This window comes from Amblyomma maculatum, chromosome 4 (assembly GCF_055883805.1).
Source record: "Amblyomma maculatum isolate TAMU_Amacu chromosome 4, ASM5588380v1, whole genome shotgun sequence".
NCBI classification, from domain to species: Eukaryota; Metazoa; Arthropoda; class Arachnida; order Ixodida; family Ixodidae; genus Amblyomma; species Amblyomma maculatum.
The window spans coordinates 125,923,348-125,934,638 of record NC_139347.1 but is presented as its reverse complement, the minus strand read 5'-3'; positions in this window follow the sequence as shown (position 1 = coordinate 125,934,638).

Below are 11,291 nucleotides of genomic sequence, written 5' to 3'. Positions count from 1 at the left end.
TTTTTTTGTCAAATACATTGTGCTTCGTCATGACGCTCCAGCTGTGGTTATCAAAAACCGTGGAATCTCACTTAATGCACAGCTAGTGCACGAAGTAATCCGGCTCAGCAGCACAGCTCACCACAGAAGTACCGCCTATCACCACCAGATGAACAGATAACAGAACGCCTTAAGAAACCCTGACCGATATGATCTCCATGTACGTAGACACCGACCACGAGAACTGACATGTCCTTTTGCCCTACTCCACGTTTGCATAAAACACCGCAGTGCCAGAAACTAGTGGCTATACGCCTTTCTGACTTTTTGTTGGACAGGAAGTGACATCATGGCTCAGGTGCCAAAGAATCTGCCAAGCTTGACGCGAAGCCAACCGACTGGCTAGGCTCCGTATTCGTCAGCAACAAAGTCGTGATGCCCAGCAATACGAACTCCGTCACCGGAACGTCAAATATTATCGCGGTGATCAGGTCTGGATATGGACCGCCATCGACGATGAAGTCACTTCGAAAAACTATTGCATCGGTTTTTTGGCCCCTATAGGGTCCTTCGACGTGTGAGTGCCGTGGATTACGAAGTCCTTTCTGAAGCGATTGTCTGCTCGTCAAATCGTGCTTCTCTATCTACATTTACATTGTTCATGTCAACCAACTGAAACCGTATCACTCGCATTAAGTGCGGTGTTGGTGCGTGCCGTTCATTTTATGACTTCTACCATTATCTGTTCCTTCTTCACATTTTATTTTTCCCCTTGTATTATTTCACAATCGGGACGATTCTTCTTTTTAGGAGTAGGGGTAACCTGATGTATTATATACAACTGGTGCGGCCTTTCATGGGGAAACGACGAGACCGAAGTACGCTGGTGATTGCAGGCTGCCTAACGGGATGTTGCTGCTCTTCTGTTTTCACCCCTAACAATATCTTGGAAGAATATGTAAACTGCGAATTTTCAAACAACGAAATCAGAGATAGCTCTAACAGAAGAAAGTGTATACAGGCGCGATTCGATGAATGCTATTAAAGGACCGAAAGGTTCCTTCATTGGCGTAGACGACTACTGGCAGGTCACTGACGACGAATTTCAGTTGCTTAACAATGCTAGAATCGCCGGGAAGAAGCTAGGCGTGCTGCCCTGACAAGATTTGCTGGAACTAGGACAGCATTGTGAATACTAATGTATGGAATATATTCATTGCAGGAAAAAACAATGCTGACGTCGAGATTTTCTTCATAAGGGCACAGCCAGGGGTAGGGCTTAGGAGGCTTCAGCCCTAACCAAAATATTTTAGCAGCGAGAGCTACACTAGACTACCAGTCTAGCACTTTGCGGTGGCCTGGAGAGGCCAGTTGGGCGCATATGCCATTACCTTGGCAGCCGCAGCAGGTACTTTCAAGAACTCCTTCTTTCATACATACTCTCTGCTGCGACTACATTTTGGGCCAAATTCCAAAGCGCGATCGGTGACAGCTGCTGGCTCATGCGACCACCATACAGTCACATTTAGGGGAGCGCCCGCGCGCGGAATTTGTCTCAACTCTATACTTAATAGATAACAAATATTAGAGGCTCATTAGAGGCTGCAGCGAGGACATAGACGTAGAACATCCGCCTAGCATGCAAGAGGACCTTGGCTCCAATCCCGGTGCCGTGTTATTCTGCACCGGATCCAAAAAAATATCCGCGTCTCGATGCAATTGCATAAAAAGGCTTGAGGTACGACCTGATGCCGGTGGACACCTCTGGCGGCGCACTTCCTGACCGGAACAAGAGTTGGATACCCTGGTGCAGTAATTGGACGCAACCTCACATGGTTAGTCCTACAAAACCCCAGCTCTCAGTCACCAGTGGTTGCGCAGCAACTGACCTCGGCGGCGGTCAGACCTGTTGCGCAGCAGTGTAAGAATTCCTGGCTCCGCTGGACAGGCCACCAATGGAAACAGACCCTGGCAACGTCTAACGCTTGAACCCTAGCTAGTGAAGCTAGTTTAGCTGTGTTGTTAGAGGAACTAGAGGGTATGAAATGGGATGTCATATGGCTCAGTGAGGTTAGGAGGCCGAATGAGGCATATACGGTACAGAAGGACGGGCATGTACTGTGTTATCGAGGATTACCGGAGAAACGAGAAGCAGGAGTAGGTTTCCTTGTCCATAAAGACATAGCTATTAATATAGAGGAATTTTATACCCTTAATGAGAGGGTGCACGTAAGGCACCGTAGTTAAGCCTAATAAGCGGTATAAACAAAATATTGTACAGGCCTACGCACCTATATGTAGTCATGATGACCAGACAGTTGAAACCATCTACGAAGATGAAGAATCGGCAATGCGGAAAGGGAAGATGCAGTATACTGTACTGATGGGCAACTTCAATGCCAAGGTAAGGAAAAAGTAGGAAGGAGACCAAGCAGTGAGTCCGTATATATGGTATTGGCTCTAGGAACAGCAGGAGGGAGGCGGGGGGGGGGGGTTACTAGCTGCATTTCTACAGTGCAGTAACCTAAGAGGCATGAATGCCTTCTTCAACAAACGGTAGAACCGGAAGTGGACATAGAAAAGTCCCAACGGGGAGACTACGGTCTAACCCCACCATAATGCAGGATGTAGACATAATCGGGAAAGAGTGATGCAGTGACCACAGGATGGTAAGGTCGCGAACTAGACTAAATCTCAAGAGGGAATAAAACAAATTGTTAAGAAGGAAGTCCATCAACGAGTTAGCAGTGAGGGGGAGGGCAGAAGAGTTCAGGATCTCGTTGCAGAACATATATTTAGCTCTAACCGAGTATGACGACATTATTGAGTGCGGCGTAAAAGTAGGCGGTATGATAGTTAGATAAGATACCGGTAAGTTGTCTGAGACGAACGATGTAATTACGAAACGCCAAAGCATGAAAGCTTACATTACAACAGACCAGATAGAATTCGCAGAGATATCAAAGCTAATCAATAAGTGCAAAGCGGCCGATATAAGGAAGTATAACATGGAGAAAACTGAGCATGCTGTAAAGAACGGGGGAAGCCTTAAAACGGCGAATAAGAAATTGGACATGGGCAAAAGTCAGATGTATGCTCTAATAGAAAAGGCGGCCAATGTCATCGTAAATATGCACAAGATTGTTAAATATAGACAATAGCTAGAGTAGTCAAGAAAATATTGAGATTGGCAGTATGAAAAAGCAGTCAGACGTTCCCCTGTGACGAAGGAAGAGGTTAAGAAAGCTTTAAAAACTATGAAAAGGGGGAAAGAAGCAGGGGAGGATCACTACAGATTTTTTGAAGGATGGGGGGGGGGGGTATATCATGCGAAGATAACTGGTCAACCTACGCACTGCCTTGTGCCATCGACGGCACCAGAATCATGGAAGAATTCAAATATTATCTTAATTCTGGAGAGAGGGGACGCTAAGGACCTAAAGAAGTACATACCAATCATCTTCCTCTCTATTACATATAAGGTATTTACTGAATAATCGCTAATAAAATCAAGACAACCTAAGACTTCAATCAAGCAAACGATCGAGCATGTTTTCAGAAAGGGTGGTCTACTATCGATCATGTCCATACAATCAACCAGGTGACACAAAAATTCTTATACATAGCCCTTATACATAGCATTCAGTAATTACGAAAACGCATTTGGCTCAGTAGAAGCCACAGGGGTCATAAAAGCATTGCGAAATCAGGCTGTAGAAGACACGTATGTGAAAATACTGGAGGCCTTATAGAGTGCAGCACAGCAACGATAGTTCTGCATAAAGAAAGTAACAAAATTCCTATAGACAAAGGTGTTGGGCAAGGAGACACAACATCCCCAGTGCAATTCACAGCTTCCTTAGAAGCAGTATTCAGAGACTTGGAATGGGAGCAGTTAGTGATAAGAGTAAATAGAGAATACGTCTATAATCTACTATTCGCTGATGACATTGTCTTCCTAAACAAAGAGGATGAACTGCAAATAATGATTGATTACCTAGACAGAAAGAGCAGAAAGGTAGGCTTCAAAATTAATACGCAAAAAACTGAGGTAATGTTGAGCAGCCTCGGGAATGAACAGCTGTTTACGTTAGGCAGTGAAGATCTAGAAGTAGTAGGCGATTATACCTACTTAGGAGAGGTAGCAACCGCAGATCCGGACCATGAAAGAGAATTAAGAAGGAGAGTGAAACTGGGATGGAGCGCATTCGGCAAATTCTCGCAGATTATGACTAGCAGCTTTCCTGTATCGCTCAAGAACAAAGTATACAACAGTTGCATCTTACCCGTACTCACCTGTGGGCTGAAACGTGGAGGCTAACAAAAGGGTCCTGCTTACGTTGAGGAGAACGCAGAGGGATATGGAGCAAAGATGGCAGGGGTAACGTTAAGAGATAGGAAGCGTGCAGAGTAGGTCAGGGAAATAGTTCAAGCTACTCACATTCAAGTGGAAATCAGGAAGACGAAATGGGCATGAGCAGGACACATAGTGCGAAGAAAGGATAAACGATGCTCGCTTAGAGAATCAACCTGGATTCCAAGGGAAGAAAAACGCAGCAGGGGGTGGCAGAACGTTAGGTGGGCGGATGAGGGTAAGAAGTTCGCAGGGGTCAAGCGGACGAAGCTAGCACAGGAACGGGTTAATTGAAGGAACATTGGAAAGGCCTTCGCCCTGCAGTTGGTATAGTCCGGCTGATCATGATGATGATGACGATGATGATAGGCTGATTACGCGGTGTTTGTGTGAACCAGGAGGATTGAAATATGAGGACTTAAAGGTTGTAACCCGGAGTAAGAATATATGAGGTTGCAATTTATGCGGGGGATCCAGGAAGCGAGCGCGAGCTTGCCAAGCGCGTGAACGGCGCTAGCAGAAGCGGAGCGTGTAGGAGGTGGCGACACCAGTGAGATGTGGCGGGAGAGGTGCCCCATTGCGAATGTCGTTAATAATCGCGCTCTCTCTCTGAAGACTGGCCATTCCTGAGCAATATCAGCAGCATGCATTGCCTTGCTCGTTTCAAACTGACATAGTTGCAATTTTCGCGTGATATTTATTTTACTTATTGAGCGAGAAACTACATCGCACCATTAATTTCAGTTATTTCTGCCACACTTCTAGGGACATGCAAATATATTAAAAATGCAATGCATTCTTAAGACAGTGCCCATTTTTTCATCATAGGAGAGGCTCCATGAGAGAGGGACTTCATACACCACCTCATCGGCGCACTTCATAAACGGGTCGCCCGTGCATAGTGCCGCAGCCTCCTTCTTTCCTTCCTTTTGCGATGAGTGAGCAACGATTTCCGAACTTACTAGGGGCGGAAAAGACAATCGACACATCATGCCTGCGTTTCGATGGAGGCGAAACGAAGGGGCGTCCGTGTGCTGTGCGATGTCAGTACACGTTAAAGGTCCCCAGGTGGTCAAAATTACTCCGTAGCCCTTTTACTCTTTCCACTTCACTCTCCCCTTCTCTCCTTCTCTTACGGCTCGGCTCACATGTCCACAGAGCAAGTGTGACTGCGCTTTTTCCTTCATGTGAACCAATTATTATAATTTATTATTATTATTATTATTATTATTATTATTATTATTATTATTATTATTATTATTATTATTATTATTATTATTATTATTATTATTATTATTATTATTATTATTATTATTATTATTATTATTATTATTATTATTACGCCTTCTTTAAATTGTGGGCCAACTTGTATATGTAAGGCACCACTGTAGTGCTTCTGTGTCTAACTTAAATCTAGTTTCTGTATCAGGAAGGCATGTACTGTCATCTTTAATATTTATGCTATTTTTTAAACTATGGTATACCAGTCACATATTTTCCAAGCAATTTAATCCGTGGTAAGCAGGGCCTTAGACGATGCGAAGACTGCACCCGCATGGGGACATTGTTTCCGACATCGCAAATAGGGATATATTGTTTTTGGGGCGTTTCTTCCTGGAACACTTTTTTTTCCGTAAACAATTTTTCCGTGGAAGTATTTACCGGATCTCTCAGTTTACATATCATAAAATGCACCATGGGTTCTGCCAGTTACAAAGTGTGTAAATGGCAGAACTGGCATTTGAACAGTAACCCTCAGTGATCCCCTCGGTGAATATCTTCAAAAGGCAGTTACCCTAACTACACTGTGCAGTGAAATGCTTTCACAAGTTTTGCTTGCAAAATATTACAATACAATGTGCTCTGTCACTTTGGTACCTCATATTACTCTGAGGTTCCTCCTTAGTGTCTTTTTTCAGAAAAAGGGATACCTGTCAATATAACCTGAAGCCAAAGGACTGCAGCGGAATATGAGTGAGGAAGTGCTGCCACAGAGAGCAGTGACCCTTGCTGATTGATCAGTGAAAATGATCATTGGCTCTTAACTAGAAACCTGCAACATGACCGTTTTCCCAGCTCCCTTGCAAAATTAAAGCTTTCACAATATGTGGAAGCCATGTTTGGCAGCTTTCAAGGCATGCACTGTAACTATTGCAGTTTCATTATACCTTTTGACTACAGGTTCTGAAATGCAGCATAATTTGTTTTGAACTGATCCCCCATCCACCTAGATCACTGCTTGCAACTCCTTATGATGTTTTTTTCATACGGGTGCCGGTAAAAATGACTCCGGATAAAAGATATTCAGAGGACATGTCCCCAAAAAATGTCGCCAGAACAAACGTCCCTAGAAAAACAGTCCCTTTTTGCTAAGTGCGAAAAAATATCCCCAAATGTGTGCAGTGAAATGTATCGTAACGTAAATTTTTTGCCTGGCCTGGGCCTCTACTTTTCCGGGATTAATTGCTTCGAAAAAAGTGTTTGGCCTAACAATGTGAAAAACGGCAGCAATTGAGCTTTTACAAGATGAATCAGTAAGAGGACATTAACGACGTCGCGCCTGTTTGCTTATTTGACTTTACATCTGCTTTTATGATTTTAGCTTGAACCCGAATTGAATTGTTTTGCTTTTCGACGTGTTTTCTCGTTCCACGTGCAGTAGGTCCTCATTGTGCTATAATGACGCAGACCGTGGGGCTACATGGCGAGTTGCAATGATGTATGCTCATGCCGGGCGTTCACAAGAACAAAAAATGATGATGGCAGCGGAAAAGAGTGACCTGGGACAAATGTTTATCTGGATGATTCCGCGATTCACTGACATCACTGATCGAAGAATCGACTTGAAGCAGGGATGTGAGCTTTAACATGCACTGCATGACCGTGGCATGATCCGGTACTCCGACAGCTGCCACCTATTTGCCTTGTTTGCGCGTTAACCACAGGCTTCTGCGGTGGACGCTATGAATGGGGCTTCAGGGTGGCCATCCTAATTTTCCCATTTTCACCGGTAATACAGACAGTGTCCACCGGAACGGTTGACCCTCATCCCTGCAAGATCTGCCGGGGTGTTTCAGTGGCGCTTTCTTCTGTTAGCGGTTATTCAAGGCTACTAATAGGGCATCCGGAGGAATCAGACCCTATAGAATGGCTAAATCTATTATCAAAGTCAGCACAGAATGCAATAAACTGTTCATTTTTTGTCAAGTTAGTTTTAGAAGGTTATATTCTCTGGATAAAATTTCGCCTTGGGTACCTTATCTCCTAAGAGCCGCTTCCTCAGTTGCCTTTCCTTCTGGGGACCTTTTTTCAGGGGCTGAATCTTGCGGCGTTTTTTTTTTCCTGGGACGTTTTTGCCTACACCCGTCTTGATACAGCTCCATTGCTCGCTTGTGCGTAGTTTTGCTGTACTAGGTAACTCAGGCTTTTCTATAAAGTCGAAATGGTACATGGCAAGCGAAATGCTTTCCAGAATGTGTTTAACGAATTAAAATCGGAACTTGAACAATGCCTGGCATATAAACTTGAACTTCAATAAGGTGATACACACTCCCGTGATAACGGCAGATGAAAAAAAAGAAGGCCAGCAGTGAAAGTAGCAAAGCAGCATGCTTTAGGTGTTCAGAAGTGGGATCATTAGAGCTGACTGCGCTGGAACAAATTTTCCTGAAGTCTTTTTTTTTTATCTTATCAATGGTATTCTATGTCTCCACTCCAAATGCTGTGATCAGTTAGTAGTATTTCAAAAAAGAGCACAAGCAGACATGTTTTCTTCAGTCACAGCCGCCATGACCAGTAGCAAGCATTTCTTCTGTCTCTTCTTTTCGTTCGGTGAAAGAACGAGCAGTTTTATATTGGAAAAACGTTGAAACTGCATTGCGCCGCTTCACCTACTTTTTCACGAAACTTCAATGTTCATAAACATTTTGTTTTCAGTCTATGGTGCTAGTGCTTGCCCACCAGCTTTTAATGACCTCGACTACATTATCGGGAAGACCTGCACATTATGCACTGCCTTGTGCACCAGATTTGAATGTTATGAGAAGGATTTGAAAATAAATTTTAAGCAAGGAATATATTCTGAAAAGAACATGTATCTCCGCCTAACAAAAATTTGAGTGCAATGAAGATTAGACGCTGTAAATTAACAACCCCGAGAAATGTACAGCTCAGCTTGAGACAATGTACACATGCGGCAAGAAAGACTAGAAAAGGTATTGAAATGCATCAGCAGGCTTGCTCAGGACACAGTGTACGCCAGCGTAATACGCACACGTTAATTAATTGGCGCAACAAGACAGAAAAGTTTTATAGTGTTAGATATTCAGTCTGAATTAGTGTAAAAAGCTTAATTTGTTACTTTTATGCATGTGCAGCAATATATTAGGAGAAATACTGACTGTGCTCTTTTTGATTTTGGATGAGTGTATCATAGCACTAGTATTATAAAACAATGCAAAAGAAGTGTTTTTGATTCATATCTTACAATGACCCGTTTTCTGCTGAGGAAAGCCAAAAGCAGTGAGAAATGTAATGTTGCAGCTATTTGCAGAATTGGCATGAGAAGTGCAGCTGAAATTTTTTCATACATCGGTTTATTCTTTGCAACCCCATGCTTTGTAGTGTTTGTAATTAATCGAGACTTTTTTAAGGTTGGAAACACGTCAGTTACAAAGGTCAGTAATGCCAGAGGCAAAACCGATATATTGTAACGTAACGTTACACAGAAGGCGCTCTGGCACTCTGGCACCGAAGAACTCCAACAGTAAGTCAGGGCAGCAAAAAAGCGGAGCACTGTTTCGCTTCGTCGTCTTCTCCGAATCGCCCGTTCAAATCTTCGTCGTCTATGAATGGCATGTGTCATTGCCTCCCTTCTTGGCAGCATCGCCTCGATGCTGCAAATGCTGCTTGATGCGATGAGCTGACAGATATTATGCTAGCTTGGTGTGGGATACCACCACACAAAACGGGGCACCATCAGTCTCAAGAATAGTCAGCGGGGCGATCGTGGTAGGGTTTCATCCGGACAACGTGTACAACATCAGTGAACTTGCGTCGTCTCCGGCTTGAGGGATCTTGGGTCGCGGATTCAACTTCGTAAGCGACGTCGCTGAGGCGGCGGAGGACACGATATGGGCCGAAGTACCGGCGCAGCAATTTTTCAGAGAGCCCACGATGACGAACGGGCGTCCAAATCCAGATATAGTATCCAGGCTCGTAGGCAGCGAAGCGCCGTCCCTTGTTGTAACGGTCAGCGTCTAGTTGCTGTTGTAGGTATATGCGCTGCCTTGCCAGCTGCCGCGCTTCTTCCGCACGCTGGGTAAAACTAGCGATGTCCAGGTCAAGCTCATCTTCGTCGTCGGTGTATACGGGCAGCATTGTATCCAGTGGAGTGGTCACTCGACGGCCGAAGACAAGCTCGATGGGTGTGAGCCGCGTCGTCTCCTGAAGTGCCGTATTATATGCGAACGTGGCATATGGGAGGATTTGATCCCAGGTCTTATGCTCTATATCCACGTACATAGACAGCATGTCTGCCAGAGTTCTGTTTAGCCGTTCCACCAAGCCATTAGTTTGCGGGTGGTATGCCGTGGCTCGTCTAAGGCTAGTGTGTGTAAGATTCAGTACAGCCTTAGTCAGGCGGGCCGTAAAAGCTGCCCCGCGATCGGTAATGATAACAGCCGGAGCTCCATGACGCAATACGGTGTCGTGGACAAAAAACTCTGCGACTTCGGTGGCAGTTCCTTTTGTGAGCGACGCGGTCTCAGCATATCGGGTCAAGTAGTCCGTCGCGACAACACTCCTAGGCTTTCCATTACTTGACTTTGGGAAAGGACCAAGAAGATCCATCCCCACTTGTTGGAAAGGAGTTTTCGGTGAAGCGATCGGTTGAAGAAATCCAGCTGGTTTCACGGGTGGAGTCTTTCGGCGTTGACAATCACGGCAGGTTTTAACGTAAGATCGCGCTGAAGGTAATAGTTTCGGCCAATAGTATTTCTTCCGAATTCTTGCAAGCGTACGACTAACTCCCAAGTGGCCGGAGGACGGTTCGTCGTGACAAGCGCTTAAGATGTCCGGCCGTAAGTGCGTAGGCACTACGAGTAGAAATCTCTCTTTTGATCTTTCAAAATTGCGCTTGTAGAGAACTCCACTTCGTAAAGCGTATGACTGCAAGCCACGACGAAAAACAAGCGGTACTCTACCACCGCGTCCTTCCAGATAATCGATGAGCGGCGCCAGCTCCGGGTCCTTGCGTTGAAGGTCAGCCATATGGGATTAGGTAATGGCCCCAATAAAGGAAAAATCGTCGGCGTTTTCCACTGCAGTGGAGTCCAATGGCGCGCGTGACAGGCAATCCGCATCTTGGTGTTTATGTCCCGACTTATAGACAACAGTGACGTCATACTCTTGAAGACGGAGGCTCCAACGAGCTAAGCGTCCAGACGGGTCTTTAATGCTTGCCAGCCAGCACAAGGAATGATGGTCGCTGATAATACGGAAGGGTCGTCCGTACAAATATGGTCGAACCTTGCTGATGGCCCAGATTACCGCAAGGCACTCCTTCTCCGATGTCGAATAGTTCGCCTCCGATCGTGAGGGTGTTCGGCTCGCGTAGGCGATAGCCCGTTCTACTCCGCCTTGCCACTGAATGAGTACTGCGCCGAGGCCAACGTTGCTGGCATCAGTATGTACGTCGGTTGCGGCGTCTTCATCGAAATGGGCGAGTATTGGGGGTCTGTGTAGGCGGCTTCTAAGCTCCTGGAAGGTTTGTTCTTGATCGTCTCCCCACAGGAAGGGTATGTCTTCTCTGGTTAGTGCCGTCAGTGATTCAGCTATCTTAGAAAAATCTTGGACGAAGCGTCGGTAGTATGAACAAAGACCTAGAAATCGTCGAAGTGCCTTTCTGTTGGATGGGGCGTGGAAAATTTGACACTGCGGTAGTCTTCTCGGGGTCAGG